Raw genomic sequence first — 22,999 nt, forward strand, 5'->3', positions numbered from 1 at the left:
GGTTCCTTGTTTGCTACCAGCCACTGTATTTTAGTCACCAGAACACAGGTGTCTTTCAGACTGTCAAACTATGTGGTCAGGAGGATGAATAGCACGTACAATAGGACTGCAATCTATGGAAAGAGAAAACCAGTAAACAAAAGTACGCTTCCCCTCTCTTCTTTTGATTTTGCAGCATCTGGCCTTGGCCTGGGTATAAATTGAAAGGGCCAGATCATCAGCTAGTTGAAGTAGTGTTGGTCTGGTGAGCTGAATGAGCTAGGTATTTGCTCAAAAACATTTAAAGAATGCTATAATTGTCAGCAAGTCTACAACGCAGCTGGGTATAGAATACAGAAGTCCCCAAACCAAGCCCTTTGATATGTCCATTAAATCTAAACCAATGCCCCTCAACTGGTGTCAAACTCACCTGGGCCCCAGGCCAGATCAGGACCTCAGGGCTCCTCCTGGGATGGGACCACAGCACCAGGGGCAGGAGCCCATCACTAGCAGGAGTCCAGGGACAGTGGCAGAGGTGCAGCAGCCTCAGGACAAGCTACAGCTGTATCTGCACAGTCCTCACTCACCTCCCTGCTGCTGATGCCATGTCTATCAGGACCAAGGAGCCCCAAATTACAAGAAATAATGGCCACAAGCTAGCAGAGAGCAGATTTAGACTGGACATTAGGAAGAACTTCTTCACAGTTAGAGTGGCCAAGGTCTGGAACAGGCTCCCAAGGGAGGTGGTGCTCTCCCCTACCCTGGGGGTCTTCAAGAGGAGGTTAGATAAGCATCTAGCTGGGGTCATCTAGATCCAGCACTCTTTCCTGCCTATGCAGGGGGTCGGACTCGATGATCTATTGAGGTCCCTTCCGACCCTAACATCTGTGAATCTATGAATCTATGAAATTCTGCAACAAGCACCACCCTAGGCCCACCCCCAACTCCCAGTAGTCTCCCAGTAGACTGGTGGGCTGTGTGGAACAGTACTGCAGGCAGTATGTTTGATACCCTTGCACTAAACCACTAATAGCATTAAACCAGGCCACTTATGTCATGGCACCTATCTCCTTTGATAAAGATGGCCTGAGGGCTAATGTGTTCTGTGTTTAAAAGTCCCAAGAATAGCTTTTTTAAAGGAGAATCCTAACCCTAATTTGGATCTGGAAGAACTCCCTGAAGTACCTGGGGGAGATGGGGGGGAGAAAGAGATTTGGATCTATCAGAATTCCTTTCAGTCACATGTCCACATGACAAAGATAGTAAATAGCTTCCCATGACCTGAATGCTAATATTGCCAGGAAAGACTTTTGTTAAAATTAAAACAAAATTTTCTGCATCATTTTAGTCTGATTTACATGGGATAAGGTAAGGTACTGCATATTCAAACAGTCACTGGCAAAACAGAAAATTGGGTGGATCACTGATGAAACTAGAAACAGAAATGCAGGTGACCCAGACAACAGGCCTAAGAAAACGAAGAACAAAGCAGTCATGGTTACCAGTAGCATTAGCTAAGAGGGTGAGACTGGAGCAGTAGCCTGGGGTGCTGGGAGGGGGACGGGGGGGGGCGCAAAAATTGCAGCCAATATGCTGCTAGCCCAGCTGCAGCTGCCACCACTGGCAGCATAGCCACTGACACTGCCCAGAATGCCATTGGCACCCAAGGTGCAGAAGTACCTATATAAATATGCCTCTGGTGGTTACTAATGAAAGGGCAGCAGATCTGGCAGGGACTAATAAGTGGCACAGAAGAAACAGCCATGAAAAGCCCAAAATTAAAGTTTAACTGAAGAAACAATCTCAGGTTAGGATAAAAAGTGCATGTTTCCAGTAGAGAGCACTTAAGAGAAGATACAGAGAAGGGGAGCTAAGTAACGCAGTATCCTTACTATAAGCAGGGACAAAAGGCCATGAAGTGGCTGAATTTAGCTGCATCTGAGTAAATGGAAAACTTGGTAACAACTGCACATTTCTGGGCTGCAGTAAACGTGTTCAATAGACAATGAGACAGCTGCCAGGGTCCAAAGAAGCCACTAAGCATCCACAAGCAGACTGGAAGTTATATATGGACAGTTAAACAGCCAGGGCAAGACAATTGTGTTGTACAGCAGTTCTACAGCCAACATTATGCTGTTTTGGAATGGATAATGGCAGGGAGAGGATACAGTGTTTATGCTCAGCCAGCATGTTTGACCAGGCAAATCTCAGGCTTAATGCTGGGCTCTGGATAAATGAAACGCACATGTTCATTATGCTGTGGGAATTCAAAAACAATTAGTGGAATAACTGCTGGTTTGCAGCCTGCTGGAATTTTCTCCCTTTGGAGTATTTGCTTTCCTCTTGCAGCTCTCCTTCTGGCCTTGGAAACCCATCTCACTCCCCTACCTCCATCACCACCTCTCTCAGTCAAGCACTATCCTATGCTCCCTTGTCTGAGGTGTTCTGTTATCTACTTGGCTACAGTTTGCATTTACACTGATAATATGCCAGAAATCAGAGGCTGCATTTCACTGCTGTTCTTGTATGTCAACAACATTATGACTAGGCCAGCACTAAGTGCACTTTTACAATAAGCTGACAATTCAGTTTTAAAGGGGTTTTGCCAAGACACTCTATATCGGTGAGCTATTACAATACCTAGCTGTAAACAACCAAGGGAGGACAGATTTGGTAGCAAGAAGTACTGTACCTTAAAGAGATGGCAGGGAATGCCATTAAATCATCCTGAGGGGAGGGAAGAGACCGAAGAATGTGTGTGAATACAAATCCCATGTTAAGAGATTGTAAATGTACAAGCAGGATGGTACTACCAGCCTCTGCATGATGAAAGTACAAGGCTGAAACTGGCAAGGTAATAAAGAATTAGAAATAAAATAGTAATAGGTCTGAAGGGAAAGTTAGACTTAACTTATTTTAGAAAGGTTAGCTGGTCTATTAATACTGGCAAACCATCGTAGTGCAGAACATTCAGCAAGAACCCATTTGTGCTGATACAGGCTCCAGCATAGGTTCATTTAAGGTCGCAAAATACATATATGCATGACAGGAGGTGTGATTGTGGGATGTGGTCCCAATCATGCCATTACTACTTGCCTGTGCAGGGGGAGCCCAGGATCATAATCCCGGGCTCCTCCTGCACCAGCAGGTTGTAAGCCAGGTGCTACAGTTTATTGTTGTTCCCAGTCTGGACAGCCCCAGGTCCAGTTTGAGACACAGGACTGTTCAGAGACCAGAGACAAGAAGCTGATTGCCAGTCCCAACCCCAGCCAGTCATGTGTCCAGGTCATCCAGGGCTATCCAGGCAGGCCATCAGCTCACTGTAGCTCCAGATGAACAGCCTTGTGTCTTGAACACAGGGCTGTCCAGGCTGAGGCCAACAATTACCTGATTGTCCCCATGCCAGACAATTATGGCCAGGCAGTTAGGCACCAAGAGGCTCTCAGACTGAGGAGTCAAAGGGCTGCCCTCACTGGGGATTTTAAACCCATATATTTAAACCTGCAGCATATACCATGTAGGAGGAGGCCACAGGTTACTTTGCTCATGAAATTGATATGAACTATATCAGCAAAAGCTATGTCTGTTACTCCAGTGGGTAAGCACTACCATCTCTAGAAACCTTATCCCAAGTCCCAGCTTTCATTTAAAAAAAAGAGATGCATATCAAAAGTCTTTCCTTTGCTGCAACGAGGACATCCTTCAAGGATTCAAGACCCAGACAGCAAATAGAAATCAGGGAAAGTTGATGCTACTGTTATTAGTAATGTTCACCATGTAGCTAGAATTGGAGCCCCATTGTGCTAGGCATTGTGTAAAGAGTTCCAGAAGGTTTACTAAAAACTATTAACAATGACATGGATTTTTAGAAGTGGGAATTTTAATGCAGCAAGCTACTTACAAACCACCCTAAGGTTGATTTTCCAGAACTGACAAGAATCATGCGGACAAAGCTTCAAAGGAATGTCAAAGAAAAAGAGCAGCATAATTAAATGGTAGAAAAGGTTATTTTAATTCCAGTTTATTTCTTTGGTAGCTATGGGTGTTTATGCCTAGTCTTCTTACCTAAATAGAACTGATGGAGTGATCTGGACCTCAAGTCAATTAAAAGTTATTTTCTTACAAAACAAAGAAAGCACAGATTGCCTCCCATTGCTACAAGAGATCTACAGGACCAGTCACTCTCCCCAGCTGCAACCTTCTTCCACACAAATAGGATCTTCAACAATCCTTTATCCAATAGCCAGAGGTACCAATTTTCCTTTCTAAAAGGAGCCACAAAGACATAATGGACCTCAACTTTCCTCTCGCTAACTGGTATGCGGGTGGGGGGAAGTGGTACAAGCATTTAAGCAACTCACAAACAGATCTCCAGGCAGCCCAGAAGAAAAAAAACTGCAGACAGCTGAGTTCAGCCCAGTGGAGGGAGGCAGGCTAGTCGTGAAGCCTAAATGGAAACCCCTTTGGGTGGTGCAGGGCCACTTGACATGGAGGGGTGGGAACTCAGAGGCAAATAAGGCTAATACCTGAGAACAGGCAGTCAGTCTAGCCCTACAGGGCAAAGAGCTTCTGAGCAAGGAGGCTACAACAGAGGAACTGACTGGCTGATACCTGAGCTGCCCTGGGGGACTACAAGTAAAGAGCTGATGGCTTGCAAAGGCCTATGACCGGGGGAGGGGGGAGTTCTTGTTGCAGATAGTGAGCTTACTTTTTTTGTTATAGTTTATACCTGTGGACTGAGAGCAACTAAAAGGGAAAGAGGAGGTCACAAGGTTGCCTATGGGGCATAAGAGTATTTTGAGCCCTGCCAGGGGCTGGGAGGGCCCAAGTCTGGGCTTTAAGGGGTGTCCGAAAACCTAGGAGGGGTAGGGGCCAAAACCAGAGGGGGCAAAACCAGGGCCAAGGACTGACAGTCCAGAGGGGTGAGACAGAATTATAGAAAATTAGGGTGGGAAGGATCCTCAAGAAGTCATATAGTCCAACCCCTTGCTCAAAGTAGGACTGTCCACAACTATATCATCCTAGCCAAGGCTTTGTCTAGCTGAACCTTAAAAATCTTCAAGCATGGATATTTTACCACCTCTCTGGGTAACCTGTTCCAGTATTTTACTACCCTTCTAGTGAGAAAGTTCTTCCTAAACTTCCCTTGCTGCAAGTTGAGATCATTGTTCCTTGTTCAGTCATCTGCCAGCACTGAGAATAGTCCAGCTCCATCCCCTTTGGAATAACCCTTCAGATAGTGCAAGGTTGTTATTAAAACCTCTCTCAGTCTTCTCTCCTCCAGATGAGAAGCCCAGTTCCCTCAGCCTCTCCTCAGTCATGTGCCCCAGCCCCCTCACCATTTCCATTGCCCTTCACTGGACTCTCTCCAATTTGTCTACATCCTTTCTTTGGGGGGTGTGGAGGGCTAAAACTCAACACAGTACTCCAGGTGTGGCCTCCCTGTGCTGAATAGAGGGGAACAATCACTTCCCTCTATCTCTTGGCAATGCAGTCCAAACAGCAACCTAAAGCCAGGGCTCAGGCCATATCCCAACAAGGATGAGAACCAGGGGTAGGGGCACGAAGGTCAAGAAGGCGAGAAGCCCAAGAGGGTAAGACCAGAGCCTGAGAAGGTGAGACTAGGGCTGAAGCCCAAAAATCAAGTCCAGTACAGTGGACCTAAGCAAGGGCCCAGCTATAGGACAGGGGCAGAGGCCATGAAGGTCAAGGCCCCAACAGGGGCAAAGAGGCCTAAGGTAGCCTGGCATTGCCTTAGGGGCAAAGTGCCCCCCTTAAGTGATGACCAGAAACATCTGATATACACAGGCTGGGCTTTAGAGGAGGTTGGAGCCAAGAAATTAGCTCTTACAGGAATGAATGCATCAAAGTACAGATGGGCTAGGAGGGCCCCACCTAGGTAAGATAGGAATTATTGCAGTTCTGGAGGGAACCCACTGACTGACAGCAGACAAGGGCTCTCTTTGGGACGTAGGGGGAGAGAGGCTGCCCCTAGGTCCCAGACTGAGCCCTTGTCCACTATCAGTTAGTGGGTTCCCTCCAGAATGGTGCCAATATCTACACATCAAGGTGTGACAGGCAAGGGAAGAGGGAGGGTACCTTAGAAGTCAGAGAAGAGCAGGAGTTATGAGGCTACCAGGGAGGTATCACAGCCTCCCCTGGGTCTCAATCCTGCTAGAGCCCTACCAAACAGAGGACAAGTTCCAGCCTCCATACTCATTTATTTTTCCCTGAGGTTGTTTCCTAATGCCAGCTTACGCACCAGCCCATTAGCTCCTCCCTGATTTCTCTACCCACTGTTTCCTCAAGTTCTTGCCAACTCTGGCTAGTGGAAGCCAATGCCACCACCAATCCTTCCTTAGTCAGTCTTAAGGCCTCCAAGATGCTAAAGGCCTCTAAGATGCTACCATTCCTGCCAATCTATTCTCCTGATGGAGAACCAGGCACTGCCTTTTATCACCTTCCTTCTCTCCAGCAGGAATTGCTCCTAGGCAACAGATCAGGGGGAAGTTTAATGCACAGGTTATCATCTGAGATCTAAACACTCTGATATGAGCCATATAGGTTTCTTCTCACAAAAGTGTGATCTAGCACAAGTGAGACCAACAGGAAAGAACAAAAAAGTGACCAGTAAGAAAGCTAGATGGGATTTGAAGAGCAAATAATTAAAGCCATAAGAACATATAGAACATGAAATATATTAGAAACAGGAAGCCTGTGGACTAATTCGTTGGTTTGCTGGGTCACCTAAATTAGAAGCTGCTGCTGGGAAGGAACTGAAAAGATGCAAAATGAGTTCTCTGCATCAGTCTTCACCATAGAAGATGTGGAAGAGGTTCCTCCTCCAAGGTAGTGCTTGCAGCTACTGAGGAACATAGCTGGAAAATGTGGAGTAAAGGGAAGATTGTGAAATAAGACATCTGTGGCAGCACAGACAACTATAAAACAATCAGACACTATCAGTGAAGACAGACATTCAGGCAAACATCTGGAATGAACTTAGTCACCAAACTACTAACAAAAGTGTGGTGATTAGACTTATTTACTTCTTTGAATGATAGGAAAAATGTCTGGCTTTTCTAAGGTCACCAGGGGGATCCAGCAAGCCATGCTTCAACACTAGAGTGGATACATTAATTGTTTCAACCACAGACGGAATTAAACACTAAATGATTGTGATGTGATGGGAACTGACCAGACAGTCTTTTATAAAAGGTTTGTGTTGCCTTAATCTACTAAGGTCTTTGAAACACATCAGCAAAATAGGTGCACAGGTGATAAAGCTGCTGTTAAAGAGACTTTGGCAAAGTCTTTTTACAAAAGACCACTTAAGCAATCACAGCATAAGAGGTTAAAATTCTGTCAGACATTACAAAGTGGGTGGGTAAGTAGAAAGCATGGAAGAGGAAGAATTGGTCAATTTTCATCGTACAAGAAGTTGACTATAACTCTCCAACATAGTGTCATATTAAGACAGGTGCTGAACAGATTCACTATTGATCTGGAAGCAGAAGCAAGAATTGGAATGTCAACTCTTGCCAAGGACAACTGGATTAAGTCTATGCTAGAGGAGAGAGGTTCACATTTAGCACATGAAGTTCACCTTATTTTCACGTGTGCATGACTTTTGGTCCAAGGCTACATTTATGTCTACCAAGCAATCAGGGATTCGGAAGCAATACCATCCAAAACTAGTTTTAATCTAGCTAACTTTTGTACCATTAATAAGGACGATGCAGCAGCAGAGACCGTTCACATGGTTTAACTACTACAGGAAATATGCAGGGTACTGGGCACATAACTCTCACCATAGCACAGTAGGGCTGTGCGAAATTTCGCCAGTCGTTTTGTTCCAACACTGTTTTGATCAATTTTGAGGTCAAAACAGCAAAATTGGAACAAAACAAAGCCAGTCAAAATAGCCTCGAAACAAAACGAGGCTGGTCGAAATGTTTCAAAAGTAGAAACGTTTTGACCATATGTTGGGGATGGGAAGTCAGTCCAGCTAGGCTGACTTCCCATCCCCAGTGCAAGATCTGGCATCCCCATCTGCTTGATTGCGCCAGGGCTGGAAGGCAGCCCAGCTGGGCTGCTTCTTGGGACCCCATGCTTGATCACTTGATCAAGCTGGGCTGCCTCCCGGGAGCCTAGCTAGCTCCCGGCCCCTCCTGTGATCAAGCACGGGGCTTTAGGAAGCAGCCCAGCTGGACTGCCTCCCAGCCCTGGTGCAATCAAGCACGGGGCCCCAGGAAGCAGCCCAGATGGGCTTCCTCCTCCCCCAGTGCAATGTAGCGCTGGGGATGCGAAGTCAGCCCAACTGGTCTGACTCCCCATCCCCAGTGAAACTCCAAACAGCATCAAAACAGCCTTTCTGTTTCAACAGAATGGAACAGAACAGCTGTTTTGACTTGAAATGTAATTCAAGATGAAATACTGTTCCCTTGAACCATCGAAACGCAAGGTGAAATGAAATGGCGCCATTTCACACAGCCCTATAGCATAGGCATCTGAGCTAGTGAAGTTACAGCTTGCTTGACTGTCCACCCATTTTCAAATCATGCTTCTGACTTCAGAGTAAACATACCTGGGGGAGTAGTAGATACACTGGAGGGTAGGGCTAGGATTCAGAGTGACCTAGACAAATTGAAGGATTGAGCCAAAAGAAATCTCATGGGGTCCAACAAGGATAAGTGCAAAGTCTTGCACTAAGGACAGAACAACCCCATGTACCAGTACAGGCTGGGGGCTGACTGCCTGGGCAGCATCTCTGCAGAAAAAGACCTGGGGATTACAGTGGACAATAAACTGAATGAGCCAGCAGTGTGCCTTTGTGGCCAAGAAGGCTAATGGTATACTGGGCTGCATTGATAGATGTGTTCCCAATAGGTCAAGGGAAGTGATTATTTAGCACTGCTGAGGCTACATCTGGAGTACTGTGTTCAGTGTTGGGCTCTCCACTACAGAAAGGATGTGGACAAATTCATGAAAGATACGTGCCCCCAGTGGCTGGCAGGGCACAGCGGCGGTATACGTGTAGCTCCCGCAGATGCCACTATCGGTGGCAAGGGGGGGTGGCGAGCAGTGCCTTTTTGTAGGGGGTGCACCACTACACTCAGGGGGTGTACATGGGTCCAATGCACAAATTGGAAAGAATCCAGTGGAGGGAAATGAAAATGGTTGAGGGGGCTGGGGGACATGACTTATGAGGAAAGATTGAGGGAACTGGGCTTATTTAGTCTAGAAAAGAGACTGAGGGGATTTAATAGCAGCCTTCACCTACCTGAAGCAGGGTTCGAAAGAAGATGAAGCTAGACTGTTCTCAGTGGTGGCAGATGACAGAACAAGGAGCAATTGTCTCAAGTTGCAGCAAGGGAAGTTTAGGTTAGATATTAGGAAGAATTTTCTCACTAGCAGGGGAGTAAAATGCTGGAACAGGTTACCCAGAGTAGTGGTGGAAGCTCCATCCTTGGAGGTTTTCAAAACTTGGCTAGACAAAGTTTTGGTCTGGGATGATCGAATTGGGGATGGTCCTGCTTTAGCAAGGGATTGGACTAAATGACCTCCTGAGGTCTCTTGCAACCCTAATTTTCTATGATTCTAAACCCTAAGATGGTTTGAACTGAAATCAATATGTGAAATACAAGAAACATGCAGTCATGGCTTATATCCACATATGGCAGCTCTTTTTGGTTAAGATTTCTAGTTCCACATGATCCCTACTACAGCATTGAAAGATGTGTGTCATTTAGGGTCCCCATAAGTCTCATAATCCCTGATATTTCCAAGCCATTTTTAGACAGAAAAAAACATTCACCACAAAAAATATAATTCTGCGCTGCACCCGTGCCCTCCCTTTACCCCCACTGCTTTCAGAGTCAAAAAAGCTATGCTTACCCGACAAATGTTTAAGTACTAATGGGTACATGTGCCGGAAGTCTGCTCTGATGTGCGCTAATTAGCACTTGTTGGAGCAGATTGGATTCATCCAATCTGCTGGAGCATGCTAATTGGCATGTTCTAGCACCCTGTTCGTCACGTTTTTTCAGTGTCTCTGCACTTTGAAATGGTGATGGAGATGCTTTAATTAAAGCTCATTGAATGAACTTTAACTAAAGTACTTGTGCCACCAGTCTGAAGCCTGGGTTGCTGAATACACATGTTGCTGCAGGTGCTTTAATTAGGGTGGCTCTCACAGCTGCTTTAATTAAAGCGCCCCTCCCCCCCTTTGCCCCAGAACACGTGTATAGACATCCAAAGGTATGTACAAGTGATAGAAATGGTGACATTCCTCCCTACCAATAATCACACTAACATCTGCAATTTGTGTCTGCTGTTCCATGGGACTGAAGCATTCAGTTATCATGAGAAGGGTCCTAAACATCATGAGATTTAATTGTGTCCATTTCTCTTTTGGGTTTTTAGCACTTGGGCTTTATGTTTTCAAGCTTTCTTTGTTCAAGCTTGGGAACTTGATTTAAGTATTTTTCTTTGAAATGGGAGTTGAAATTGTCTTGTAATTACATGACCTGAAAAGCAAGGTTTTAAGAAAAATATGGATTATTGCTAAAGTTGGCTCTGAGGAACAGAGAAGCTTGGAATGAAGGGACAAGCATCCTTATTCTGATGGCACAGATCTCCAATTTAAGGTGTTTTTTTTAAAGCAGATTACATTCATTAAGCCCTGAAGTGTTTCAACCTTCAAATGTTTCAGTTCCTCACTGACCTGCTCTGGTATGATTCTCCATATCTTTTCCCTCTCCTATAGCATGTGTGTTTCTGCCAGCTCTCTCATCTTTTTTGTGAACATCTGAGGCAAAGAATAGTTTATTTTTATGCATTCTCTCTCTCGCTCTGTTAGTAAATTACTGGCCGTATCATTTAGAGGCCCTGCTGTCCACCTCATCAACCTCTCATCCTCTGAGTACTGAATGCTGCCTCATTTCATCTCAATGATAAGTACAATTTCTCTTTACTTCTCAACATGCAGAGACATCTACACAAATAGGAGTCTTCATCAGCAAGTTAGATTTCTTCTTACCCATGGCCTTAGGCATGCCATTCAGAAATAACTTTAGATTAAGAAAGAGTTGCCTAGTAGAATGGCACTGAAATGAGCCTCAGGAGACCATGGTCCTTTCCTACCACTGATCTTCTGGGTGACCTTGGACAAGTTATTTTGTTCTCTGTGCTTTGCTATCTACACTTTGTGAAGCAAGGGGAATGAACCTGACCCCCCCCACCCTTGTAAAGTGCTATGAGTTCTGTGGCTCAAACATGCTATTCAAGAGCTGACTATTATTAAGGCTAGAAAACACAGACCTGTGGCTCAACTATTAGACTACAATTAATACATGGGTTAAATTCTTGGATCTACCACAAACTTCTTGTATGATCTTGGGCAGGTTAAGGAGTTTCAGAGTCTGTAAACACATCTTAGTCTTTGGGTTGGCAGAAAGTTTTCTGTCAAAGGTGTTTAATCAAATACCTAGTTTTCCGTAAACAGAACCCAACAGAAAGTTGGGGGTGGGGGGTGACATTTTTGCTTACTAGACTTTAAAAAGCTGAAAGCTTGTAAAACTGATCCCTGCTCCCCCCACCCCCAACACACATCCCTAAACTAAAATTATTTTTTTTCTGCGGAGAAAGCTCACACTTCCTGGTCAGCGCTAAACATTCCTTTTTGTGCCTCTCCATGGTTATCCAATTTCGACCCATGTTTTTGCTTCTCCTTCGTTGTAGCCAATGTTTTCCGCATTGTTCTCTTTAAAACAACCTCTTATAAAATCACACAAGGTTTCCTCTTCTTTCAGAATCATTAGTTGTTCTATTACAAGTCTTCAAAGATGGTGGAACCAAACCAGCAAATCTGAGGGGAAATAGGGTGCTACCAGCAACTATCTGGTGAAAAGACTGATCCCCAAGGAAACTCGGTAAAAGAAAAACTGTATCTGGCTTGCCAGTTGCACACTTCTTCCTACGCAAAAGATGCCAGTGCTTAACTGCACTTACTGGGCCCTTGTACTATGTCACCTCCAACTTTGTCCTTGACTGAATGCTCAAGCTGTACATTTATCACAAAGCAGCCACCTGCCTGTCTGATATTTATTACTCCCATCAACTGTATTTGGGACTTTGAGAAGAGGGCACTCTCAAGAACTTTGCAATCAAAATGACCTCAAGTTTTTCCTGCTATAGCTACTCCATCACCATTCTTGAACCTCCTGACTTTTATGCTGGTCTGATATTTATGGGTTTTACAGGGGCTTCCAAAGTCAGATTTGAACAGGTGCCTGCCTGACTGAAATCATAAGTAGGCAATATCTCACAATCACTGTGTAACACACACCAAATATTCCCCAAAGTGTGATATGTGTTGGTATTAGAACAGCTGCAATATAAATGCAAAATACTGCAGTAGAGTGCACTGGTCTAAAAAGCTGGAAAATGCAAAGCTTAAGCACTGTGCCACCTTGGCAGAGCTGCACAGCTTGGATGTTTTATGGTGCACATTTTATGTCAGACTTTTTATTTGACATGCACTAAATTAGTGAAACAGGAATAGAAAAATCCATGCTTTGTGGAATGCAGTTAAATCAATAATGATATTACAATTTTAAACATGCTTAGAATGAAGGCACTAAATAGCATGACTTCACCACCTACATACAAAACATTCAGGGTCTATGCACATCAACACACCCATACTCTGGCAAGTGTTGGTGACTTCTGAAAGGGCCAGTGAAGACTATTAGGAGAATCACAAACTATTTACAAGGACACAGACCAATTTCCATACACTAAGCCATTGCTTTAGATTGCCACAGGCTGGTGTGACCTTTAACCACAGCCTTAGAGATGAATGGTGCCACATGAATAACTGCCGCCTTTGCTCCAGAAAGCAAGTCATTTAAGCTCCAATTCATCAAAGCTGAATTTTAAGCATGTACATCACTCCCAACCGGCTCCTGTTCAAGTGTATTGCTCAGCCAGGATTTTAAACTAATCCAAACCTGCGGCAAACTACTACCTTCTTAGTTTTGCTAGCAGCTAGCTGGTGCTTTCATTAAGGGTGGAGCAGAGACCACTGTAAAGATTAGGATGTAATAAGCACCTGATATGTCCACCAAAGTGTTGTTTTAGTCTCCTATAATCAACTGTGTGCCTTTGCAGTACAAACCAAAATCTGGTCTTCACTGCTATGCAATAAATATTTAGAATTTAGGGGTTTTTTTAATATATAGCTGAAAAGGACTTGTATTTTGTGGCATGAAACACGAAATAGAAGGCAACTTTCAAGAGTGCTTGAAAGAATCTCCTGGAAGTTGCTTTCTACTCCGTGTTTCATAACATGAAATCTGAGTCCTTTTTAGATTCCACATCACACCTTAAGCCCCCCGCCAATATGTGTAAGTTGTAAAGCTGATGTTTTCTAATGGGTTCTACCTCTAACACATACTGAAAGACTCACAGAAACAGAGAAAAAATTGACTACAGGCCTACTGCTGCAGATACCCAGATGGATAATAGCCTTGGTTGCATAATTTGCATTTTCTGAGCAGAGTTCCTAAGCATGTGTTTAGCCTTAGACATGTGATTAAACATGGGACATAAGAACATGCGTAAGTGCTTGCTGAACTTTTGAGATCGGCTTTCTTGGAGTCGCTAGACATAAGTAGTGAGTCACACGGGTTTGCAAAATCCAAGGAAAAAATAGTAATTCATGCAACAAAGCCAGTGCTGCCAGAAATACAAAGTGAACTGAAAAAGTAGACATTACAGAACACTCTCTCTTGAGCATCATTTGAAGCAACAGCAATTTGAAAAAAATGATGACAAAAGCGTGATATTTCCACTGATGTTCTGCCTCAATACCAACAGCAAGAGGTCCCTTTTAGGCTTTGACTGACATGTACAAGGTGTAAGAGGACCAGGTTCCCACCTTGAATAAAGATACCACCGTCACACTCAACACATGCAAACTTTAATTGCAGATCTCCAAAACATTTTACCAGAAAATGATAAATAACACAGAAATTGTGTTGCTGTTACTGGACATGATCCCCAGATCCTCATGTGGGAAGTTTCATTGATTCCAGTAGGACCACTCAAGTCAGATTAACTCACCACAAAAATTTTAGAATATTTAAGAGCCTGGACACTTTCTTCTGTGTTACTCAGGCCTACTATTATCAAGGACAATTTGAGGGATGATCATAATTTTGCATTTCAGTGAGACATACTGGGAACCAGTCAACAGCACAAGTGGGAACAAGACATCTAGCTCACACTGCAGTGGGAATCAGACTCCTAATCCTATTTGCATCTTTGAAGATCAACCCGTAGACATCTGTTGTTCATGGCAACTGTTCACAAAGCAGCCTGAGAAAGGACAGGAATGTAACTAAAGGGATGAGAGTTAGCCAGCCATCTGCCAGTTGTAAGGGGATACTGTACACATTCAGAAGTGATTTTCAGTTACCTGTATATACCTGCTTGCTGTCCCCAAACTGAGTAAAACACATGTTACTCAGTAAACTTTATGGGCTAAATCCAAGCCTTTTGGAATCTGTCAATAAACTCTGATTTGCCTTCCATCAGGTGCCAAATCAATGCCATGTTTCTAATTCAAGACCTGTGCCAGTCCTGTTGCAAGTTTCTTTGTAAATGCAAATGTGTCTTTCTTTTTTAACTACTTTGGATAATGCAGATTCTTTTCCAGTTTAGCCATAACAACTGTTTTGCAGTTTTATGTATTGCTCCTGCTATAGACAAGTGCAACAGCCAGGCTCTTACCTTAGAATTATACCTACAATGGTGAGTAAAGGGACACAAACATCCTATCATTCACAGGACCAACTATCTATTTTACAGCAGGGGAGGTTTGAACACCCTCTTCCTCATCACAGGTCTTTGGATGCTTGGCCTCACCCACAACAGCATGCTGGCCAGGAAAGGCAGAGGAAATCTCTATGAGGCACAGAGTACTTCCTGAAAGGGCAGGACCAAAGGATCAGCCTGCCACTGAGTCACAGTCATGCAGTGCAGTGTATTCAACTTTATACAGTCCCTCATATCAGGCACACTAAGCTACAACTTAGCCCCAAAACCTTATTTGTACTTAAAAAGCCCCATAGTCTTAAAACAAGCAAACAAGCAAGCAAGCAAGCAAACAAACAGCTTCTACAGGCTGATGAAGCCTTTTTTTTTCCATTCTTGCAAACAAGCTAAGGTAGTATGGGTTGAATGAATGGACTGTAAGGGGCATAGACAACTGGCTGGATCATCCAGCTCACAGGGTAGTGACCAATGTCTAGTTTTCAGCAGGTATCAAGTGGAGAGTGCCCCAGGGGTCGGTTTTGTTCAATATCTTCATCAATGATCTGGAAGATAGGATGGAGTGCACCCTCAGCAAGCTTTTGTATAACAACAAGTGGCAGGGTCTAGTAGATAAGCTGGACAGTAGGGTTAGGACTCAGAGAGGGAGGACTGGATGAAAAGAAATCTCATGAAGTTCAATAAGAACAAGTGCAAAGTCCTGCATTTAGGATGGAACAATCCCATGCACCAGTACAGACTAGGGGTTGACTGGCTGAGCAACTGGTTTGGAGAAAAGGACCTGGGGGTTGTGTGGGCCGGGTGTGATCCGGGCCCTTTTCGTGCTGCACTCGGGCTGTGGCCAGCAGCCCGGGCACACCGGATCGGAGAGGGCGGGCGACGCATTAGAATTAGGCACAGACGCGTAATGGTAGATTTGAAGATTGTTTACTTACACCGGAGATGGTCACGGTGCAGGCTGGAAAACTTGCTTGAGTTGCGGTTACAGACAACACGACACGAACAATCATGTGGAGTTTGCTAGGCTCCACGTAAACAGAGCTCCGGATGCCCTGGACAAGCGCGCCACTGAAATGGAAACTTGTAGATACGTCTTATAAAATTTTATCGTTCGAAGACGGGAAGAGGTGGGCGGTGGATCAGGCCGCCAGACTCCTCTGAATCTCACACAAGGTTTCTATTGCCCTGCCGTGTACCCAGAGTCCCCACGAGATCCATGTGGAGTCCTCCTCGGCCTGGGCGGAAACTGCTCAAGCCTCTTATACGGCTAGCAGGCCAATCGCTAGCCGCTACGTGGGAATAATTTAGAACTAGCGAATAGCAGGGAACAAATTTGCATACGGGTGGCGGGAACTCCTTTGCACCGTGCATTTCTGTTGCAACTTGAGAAATGCACCCCGCAAATAGAGCTGCAAATTGGCGGGAACTTTTCCCTTGCACGCGGGTTCTCTATGCAGCAAAACTCCACCGTGCAATGAAGCTGTAATTCAACGGGGATAATTCTAGTGCCGAAGCACACACAAAATCATACCTTTGGGTTATGACATCCCCCCTTGCTGGAGGCACAGTAAAATTATATTATATGCCCATCATCCGGGTTATTAGTAGCTCTGTTAACGGTTCGTGAAACTAAACGAACAAATACAAAATTAGCTAACAATAAAAGTTCGTCCTCAAGGGATCAAATCAAATAATAGCTGGCACACACAAATATACACATAATTACATTCATAACAAAAAACTGAACGATCAGGGCTTCAGCGGGCATCATGGCGGAATCGCATATCAGGCCCTCACTCCTTTCGGTGATGTTGTCCCTCTCGGGGCTCCTCTCCACCACGCACTCCGAATCCCGGATCTGCAAAAGAACTTTCTTAAAACGGTTGTTTCACTAATATTTATAAAATTATACGGGACCGCACGATAATGCAGTCAATTAAACTCACTATCACTATTAGACATATAATACAGGTGTTTAAACACGACTCTATGCTGGACAGCCCCCTTTTTTTTTTTTTTTCCCCACACACAACTCGACGAAATCGTCGAGGCGCCATCGTCACCTTCCTCTAGGTAATGAAAACCTAACTCATAGGCCAGTTGCCATTGTCCCGCGTCCCCCAAAATCTGAAGCTGTCTCTTATTAAGTCCAGAACGCTGCAGGAGAAATCCAAACATGTATCGCTCCTCTTGCGTTCTCTGGCATAATACTGGACGTTCGGATTCGCGGTGTCTTGTGTTCTGAGCCTCAGTTGGGCGTTGACATTCCTGATCACTGGACAGTCTTGGCTCCATCAGGACACGAAGTCTTGGCAACTGACGAAGGAGACTACTCACAGGGTGGTCGACCATTGGGTTAAGCACAATTCATAAAACCACTATGTTCTTCTGCCCATAGACCTCAAGACAACTGTCTATGCTGTGGATGGTCACTGGAACAGTTCCAGGGTCCCGCAGGTGATGGTGAGGCCATGGATGCATTCACTGGAGTGGTGTCAATCCCAGCGTACATGCTCTCGGGTTCCAGGCACAATATGAGACTCTAATGATAGCCAGCACAAGCTGTTCTGCACCAGTGTGCTCTGGCCGTCCGTCATGCCATGCGTGGGCCTTTTGTTCGATTACTCCTGCCACAAGCACTGGAATTGGAATAGGCCAGTGGACGCTAAACGCCACCATGTCGATGTCAGTGACATGTCCTCTACTCCATGAAGCTTGTCTCACCAAGAAGCTTGCTTCTTCCTGGTTCAGGAGGTCGGACCCAAGCTCCACGACCAGACGTCCCAACCACACACCTAGAGTTTCCTCGGGTTGGATTCTGGATTCTCTACACAAATCCTGCAGTTCGGCTCTGGAGCGAGCGTAATAAGTAGTAGCATGAACTGCACTCTGCGGATTGATGACTCGGCTGCTTGATGCAACAGGCTGATTGTTTTTTTTATGAGTCGTTGTTGTTGTCTCTGCTGGAGCTGTAGCTATTGTTACTGTACGGGTTGTTGCTGTTTCAGACGGGAGGGGCGGATGCACTCCTCCGCTTGACTCCCCCTCCCGTTGGCAGGGGGGCGTGGTCGGCAGAGGTGGCGCTGCGTCGCTGAGCGGAGTCACCGACCGAACCCTCGCGGGTTCCTCCGAAGCTCCATCCCTCTTTTCCGGCTCCTCCACACGGTCTTCTTTCTGCTCGGCGCCATCTTGTCGTGGCATTCTAAGATCCCCTGTCTCAGCTGCTTCTCCGACCGCCCGAACGGCCATACGCAGCTGGGTCTTTAAACTTAGGATTTTATTCATTAAATCCGTCATTGTTTGAAAAGTTGCATTCAATTCTCCCCCCTTGTCGCACTGCAGGGCCACCCTCTCATCTACAGCGCGTTCCTCCGTCTCCAGGTTTTCGCGGAGCTCGGATGGAAGCTCGCGACCCCTCAGTCTAGGCATCACCATGCAAGGGGAGAACCAGCCGATTGGCACCGGCTCTTCCATCTCCCGAGCACATCGTGAGCAATGGGCACACTCCTGGGTGAGGGTTGGGCCCACTGCACCCGCCGGGCTGACTCCGGCGAGGGACACAGCATCGAGGAGCCTGTACAGGACCCGCTCGTTGTTCATGATACACCTGAATGCCGCGGGGTGAAGATACACTTCTCTCCCTTCTAGGGCTCCATCTTCGGAAGCTCCCTCTTCTCCCTTCAGCGAAAGGCGTCCGCTGATACATCTCTTACCCATTCCGCCCGCCTGGTGGTAAGCGATATGCGCCTCCAGTTCCGCAATGCGTGCTACGTCGCGTCTCCCACTTTTCCAAGGACAGTTTTCAACTAATTCTAACTCTAGTGAGCCCTCTCCTGATCCCATCCTCGTCCCCATGTCTCGGACGGCCGGAGCCAACTCGAGGTGATTTAGAAATCGCTCGTTCGTCAGGGCAGGCTGGTGAATGGAGAGGCAGACAAGGTTTAATGGTTGTAAAAACTTTACTTATGTCGCTGGTGGTTGCGACGGAAACGGTCCGGTCGTCTGAACAACAATGTAAGTTGTTCCAGCTGGTGAGGCCAAAGCCAGCAAATCTGTCCATAACTTAAGCCGGCGGGAAAAGGGTACGTCTGGGATTGCACTCGGCGACGGGAAGAAGGATCGATAGGTGATCAGTCTATCGACCAGCTAGCCGCAAGTCAGATCTCTTTAGAGGCACTCTGCAGCGTGCTCAAAGTTCTTCGATTTGGGTGGAAGTCACGCGAATTTTTAAACGGCCAGCAAGCCAATTACCAGCCGCCACGTGTGAATAATTTAGCACTAGCCAATACCGGGACACAAATTTGCATTCGAATAGCGGGAACTCTTTGCACCGTGCACTTCTGTGCTGCAAAGAAAAAATGCACCCTGCAAAGACAGCTGCAAATTGGCGGGAACTCTCTCCTGCACGTGGGTTCTTTATGCAGCAAAAACCCTCGCTGTGCAAGAGGCTCTCATGTGACAAGAAAATTCCATCGTGCCGAGGCACCAAAATCACTGGGTTGTGACAGGGGTTACAGCAGACAATAAGCTGAATGAGCCAGCAGTGTGCCCTTGTTGCAGAGAAAGCTAACAGCATACTAGGCTGCATTAGTAGAAGCACTGCCAGCAGATTGAGGGAAGCAATTTATTTTCTTTATTCGGCACCGGCGAGGCCACATCTGGAGTACTGCATCTAGTTTTGAACCCCCTATTACACAAAAGATGGAGACAAATTGGAGAGTCCAGCAGAGGGCAATGAAAATGCTTAGAGGGCTGGGGCACATGACTTATGAGGGCAGGCTGAAGCAACTGGGATTATTTAGTCTGAAGAGAAGACTGAGGGAGGATTTAATAACAGTCTCCACCTACCTGAAGGGTGGTTCCAAAGAAGATGGAGCTAGACTGTTCTCAGTGGTGGTAGATGACAGAACAAGGAGCAGTGGTCTCAAGTTGCAGCACAGGAAGTTTTAGTTGGATACAAGGAACAACTTCCTCATTAGGAGGGTAGCAAAACACTGGAACAGGTTACCCAGAGGTTGTGGAATCTCCATCTTTGGAGATTTTGAAGACCCGGCTAGACAAAGCTTTGGGTGGGATGATCTAGTTGGGGATGGTCTTGCTTTGAGCAGGGGGTTGGACTAGATGTGACCTCCTGAGGTCCCTTCCAACACTAATTTTCTATGAGTCTATGAAGCAGACAAGACCTTCAGGTTCTTCTAGTGTCTGGGGAAGACAGAAGCCACTAAAGTCTTTCTATTGCTCTCAATAGCAGTCAAGTGAGACCTTAATGCCTGCTCCAAAGCAACACTGAACAGCCAGATTCACACATTTCTGCCAACTGATTAGGCAACAATGCTTTTCAGTGTGGGTGGACATTCAGGTGGTACCCCAGGTTTCCTAGTCTGCCCTGGGGAACATGGCTCATAACTGGTAGGGCTGTGCGAAATTTTGCCACCAGTTTTGTTTTGACACTGGTTGGACCCATTTCGAGGTCAAAACAGCAAAATCGAAATGGAACAGATATAGTCGAAACAGTCTTGAAACAAAACGAGGCAAGTCAAAACGTTTCGCCATTTCGACACTACTTTGACATTTCGCCCATAGGCAAAATGGGGAAGCACAAAACAGCCTATAACCTTGTCATTTCTGGCTTGATTTAGATGAAACTTGCAGGAATGGTAGCCCCTTCTGAGGGCATGAGCCTGCCAAGTTTCAAGGACATAAATGTAGGGGGTTCGGGGAAACTGCATCCCAAAGTTTTGAAAGCAAAACTCATGTCACATGTATGTGTTAAGCCACAGTAGGGTCAAAACTGTAGGCCTGCTAGCCCCTGCTGAGGCCACAAAGCCTGCCAGCTGTCATGGAGATAGGTGTGGGGGGAGTCTGGGTTCTGGGACCTTGTACCTCTAGCTGCTGATAGGCAAAACTCGTGTCATGGGTGCTTGTGCAACTGTCGGTTTTGGGGCACGGGGATGGGGAATTACTGCAGGCCTGGCTGCTATGCCCTGCTGCGGCAACAAAGCCTGCCAGCTGTGGAGGAGATCGGTGCAGGGGGGTTCTGGGGCCCTGCACCCCTAGCTACTGACAGGCAAAAGTCGTAACATGGGTGCTTGTGCAACTGACTGTCTCTGTCTTGGGGCAGCAGCAGTTCCTGGCTCTGTATTGATTCTTTTCTCTCCTTAGTCTGTGGTTTTGTAGGTGTTCATCCTTGCTCATTAACTCATTATCCTTGCTAGCTACAGTGTACTGAGTTGGTCCCCAAGTGAATCATGATCAGGGATCCTGGTTTTCTCCCATTAAAAATTGCAAATTCTCCAATTAAAAATCCAAAATCCATGATAAAAATTAAAGGCCCCCCAAAGCCCCTCCCAGTGCTGCTTGTGTCCTGCACTCCCCACCACAGTCTCAACAGCCCTCCTGATGCCCCTCGCAACAGCCCCCCAGGCCCACAGACATGCAGACACAGACACTGACACCCACCCCAGCAGGTAAATGTGTGTGGGGGGAAGGGGTGGGGCAGGACAGGGGAAAGGGAAGGTGCTGGGTGGGTAGATCAAGAAGCGGGGGAGTGTGCCCCTGTGCCCACTCCCAGGAGCAGGGATCCCTGATCATGATTGATTGTGTAACACAGTAGCTAGTTAGCATTGTCACAACCAAAGTAGTGCCCGTGTCACAAACAAGTAATAACCATTTAAAACAGTTTTTTCTGCACTAGGTTAACTAAGGGTTAACAATAATGATAGTAACCACATTTTTCTGCACATGTCAAAAAGAAATTTATTGCTGCGCCACTAACAGAGATAAAAACTTTTGCCTCCTTTGCTTTATATAAATCATTATAATTGGTCAAAGAAAACAAGGAGTAACCCTGTGAAAATAACACCCTAGTGAAGACCGCTAGATAATTGGCGATTCTAATTAGATTTATGACGTGGCGAAAAACAATTGGCTATCATACAAACAAAACCCGCTTACATTTTTCGCAAAGTGGAAGACAACTCTGCCCACACCGTGGAGTAAATCTGACAATTTGATCAGTTGTCAGCGTCTTCCCGCCGTGACCTCCCTGGCGTACCCTTGCCCCGCATGCCCGATAAGCCGACCGCCGGCCCGTATATATATATATCTGCAGAATAACTGAACGATGATCTCTAAGCTGTAACTAACTAAGTATCTCTGACCTCCGTCTTACACCACCTTGACGTGAGTAAACAATCTTGCTTTGCAACCGATAAGCGTCTGCCTAATTAATTCCACTCCATGCGTCACAAGTACCCACCTGACGGCCTTCTAAGGCCCCGGACCCTTATCTGCCCGGGTGGGAGTCAGGGAGAGCTGCTGGCCGGCTGCCCTGGGTCCCGACATGGCGTCACGAACAGGATCAAGGGGAAATGTGATGGAGTGGGAATTAATTAAGAACTGCCCCTGGTGTAGTGGGGGGTGCCGTGTAGATAACGCAGATGAATTATGGGCCCACATCGCTTATCACCAAGCGAGCGGAGCGGAGTCAGGGTGCGTCAGCGGCTACTTCTTGCTGAGAGGAGAGGAGGGAGTTGGAAAGGAGTGGGCAAGCTCCAAGTGGGACAAAGAAAAGATGATTAATGTAGTGTCACTCCTACTGTGTGAAAATGCAAACTTAAAAACCCAGTTAGCTACAGTCAGCAAAGCTGCTGTGGAGATGGCAGTGTGCCAAAACCCTCCATTGCCACCAGAAAAATGGCACCGAGAAAAATATGAGCTGCCCGGAGAACCTGAAAAAGAAGGGCAGAGCCACAGAAGAACAAGTGGAACTCCACCCAGCTACCCCGCCCCAAGAGATGACGTCGCTCCCAACGGCCCCACCTCCGTCCCACAGGAAGGGGGCAACGAGCGAGAATCCGATCCTCTCATCAGACACAGTAACAACTGCAGCTGCCGCTCATCCTGTAACAATAACCAAGCAAGTAACCAACCCAGAGGGTGCAACTACCACCACCACCCTTGACGTCATCAAAGCATGCATGAAGATTTATGGAGAAGAGGATACCATCAACCTTCGCCTTCTCCTCAACCTGCTCGTTACTCAGCCAGCAAAAAATCTTTTAAGTCAACTTCCACAACTGCAAGCCCTTATTAAAGTCAGCAACCGCAAACTCAGCCATTGCCCTAAGCTATCTTACTGCATATCCAGTCGAACATCAAAAGCCAAGACATTCCCAATTCAACT

The 22,999-nt window shown here is 46.1% G+C and overlaps 2 long non-coding RNA genes across 7 annotated transcripts in view; both read right to left on the reverse strand.

Annotated features, from left to right (window-relative positions):
- The window catches only part of LOC106738353 (uncharacterized), a 264,293-nt gene that overhangs the window by 73,339 nt on the left and 167,955 nt on the right, over positions 1 to 22,999 (reverse strand). The gene's annotated exons all lie outside the window — the stretch shown is intronic.
- On the reverse strand, positions 15,726 to 22,633 carry LOC132250369 (uncharacterized). The gene is made up of 2 exons (XR_009462056.1): positions 22,073 to 22,633; positions 15,726 to 16,672 (listed from the first exon to the last, which is right to left on the reverse strand). It is a non-coding gene; the product is annotated as an uncharacterized LOC132250369 (long non-coding RNA).

The sequence above is a fragment of the Alligator mississippiensis genome, chromosome 4 (genome assembly GCF_030867095.1).
Source record: "Alligator mississippiensis isolate rAllMis1 chromosome 4, rAllMis1, whole genome shotgun sequence".
Taxonomy (NCBI): domain Eukaryota; kingdom Metazoa; phylum Chordata; order Crocodylia; family Alligatoridae; genus Alligator; species Alligator mississippiensis.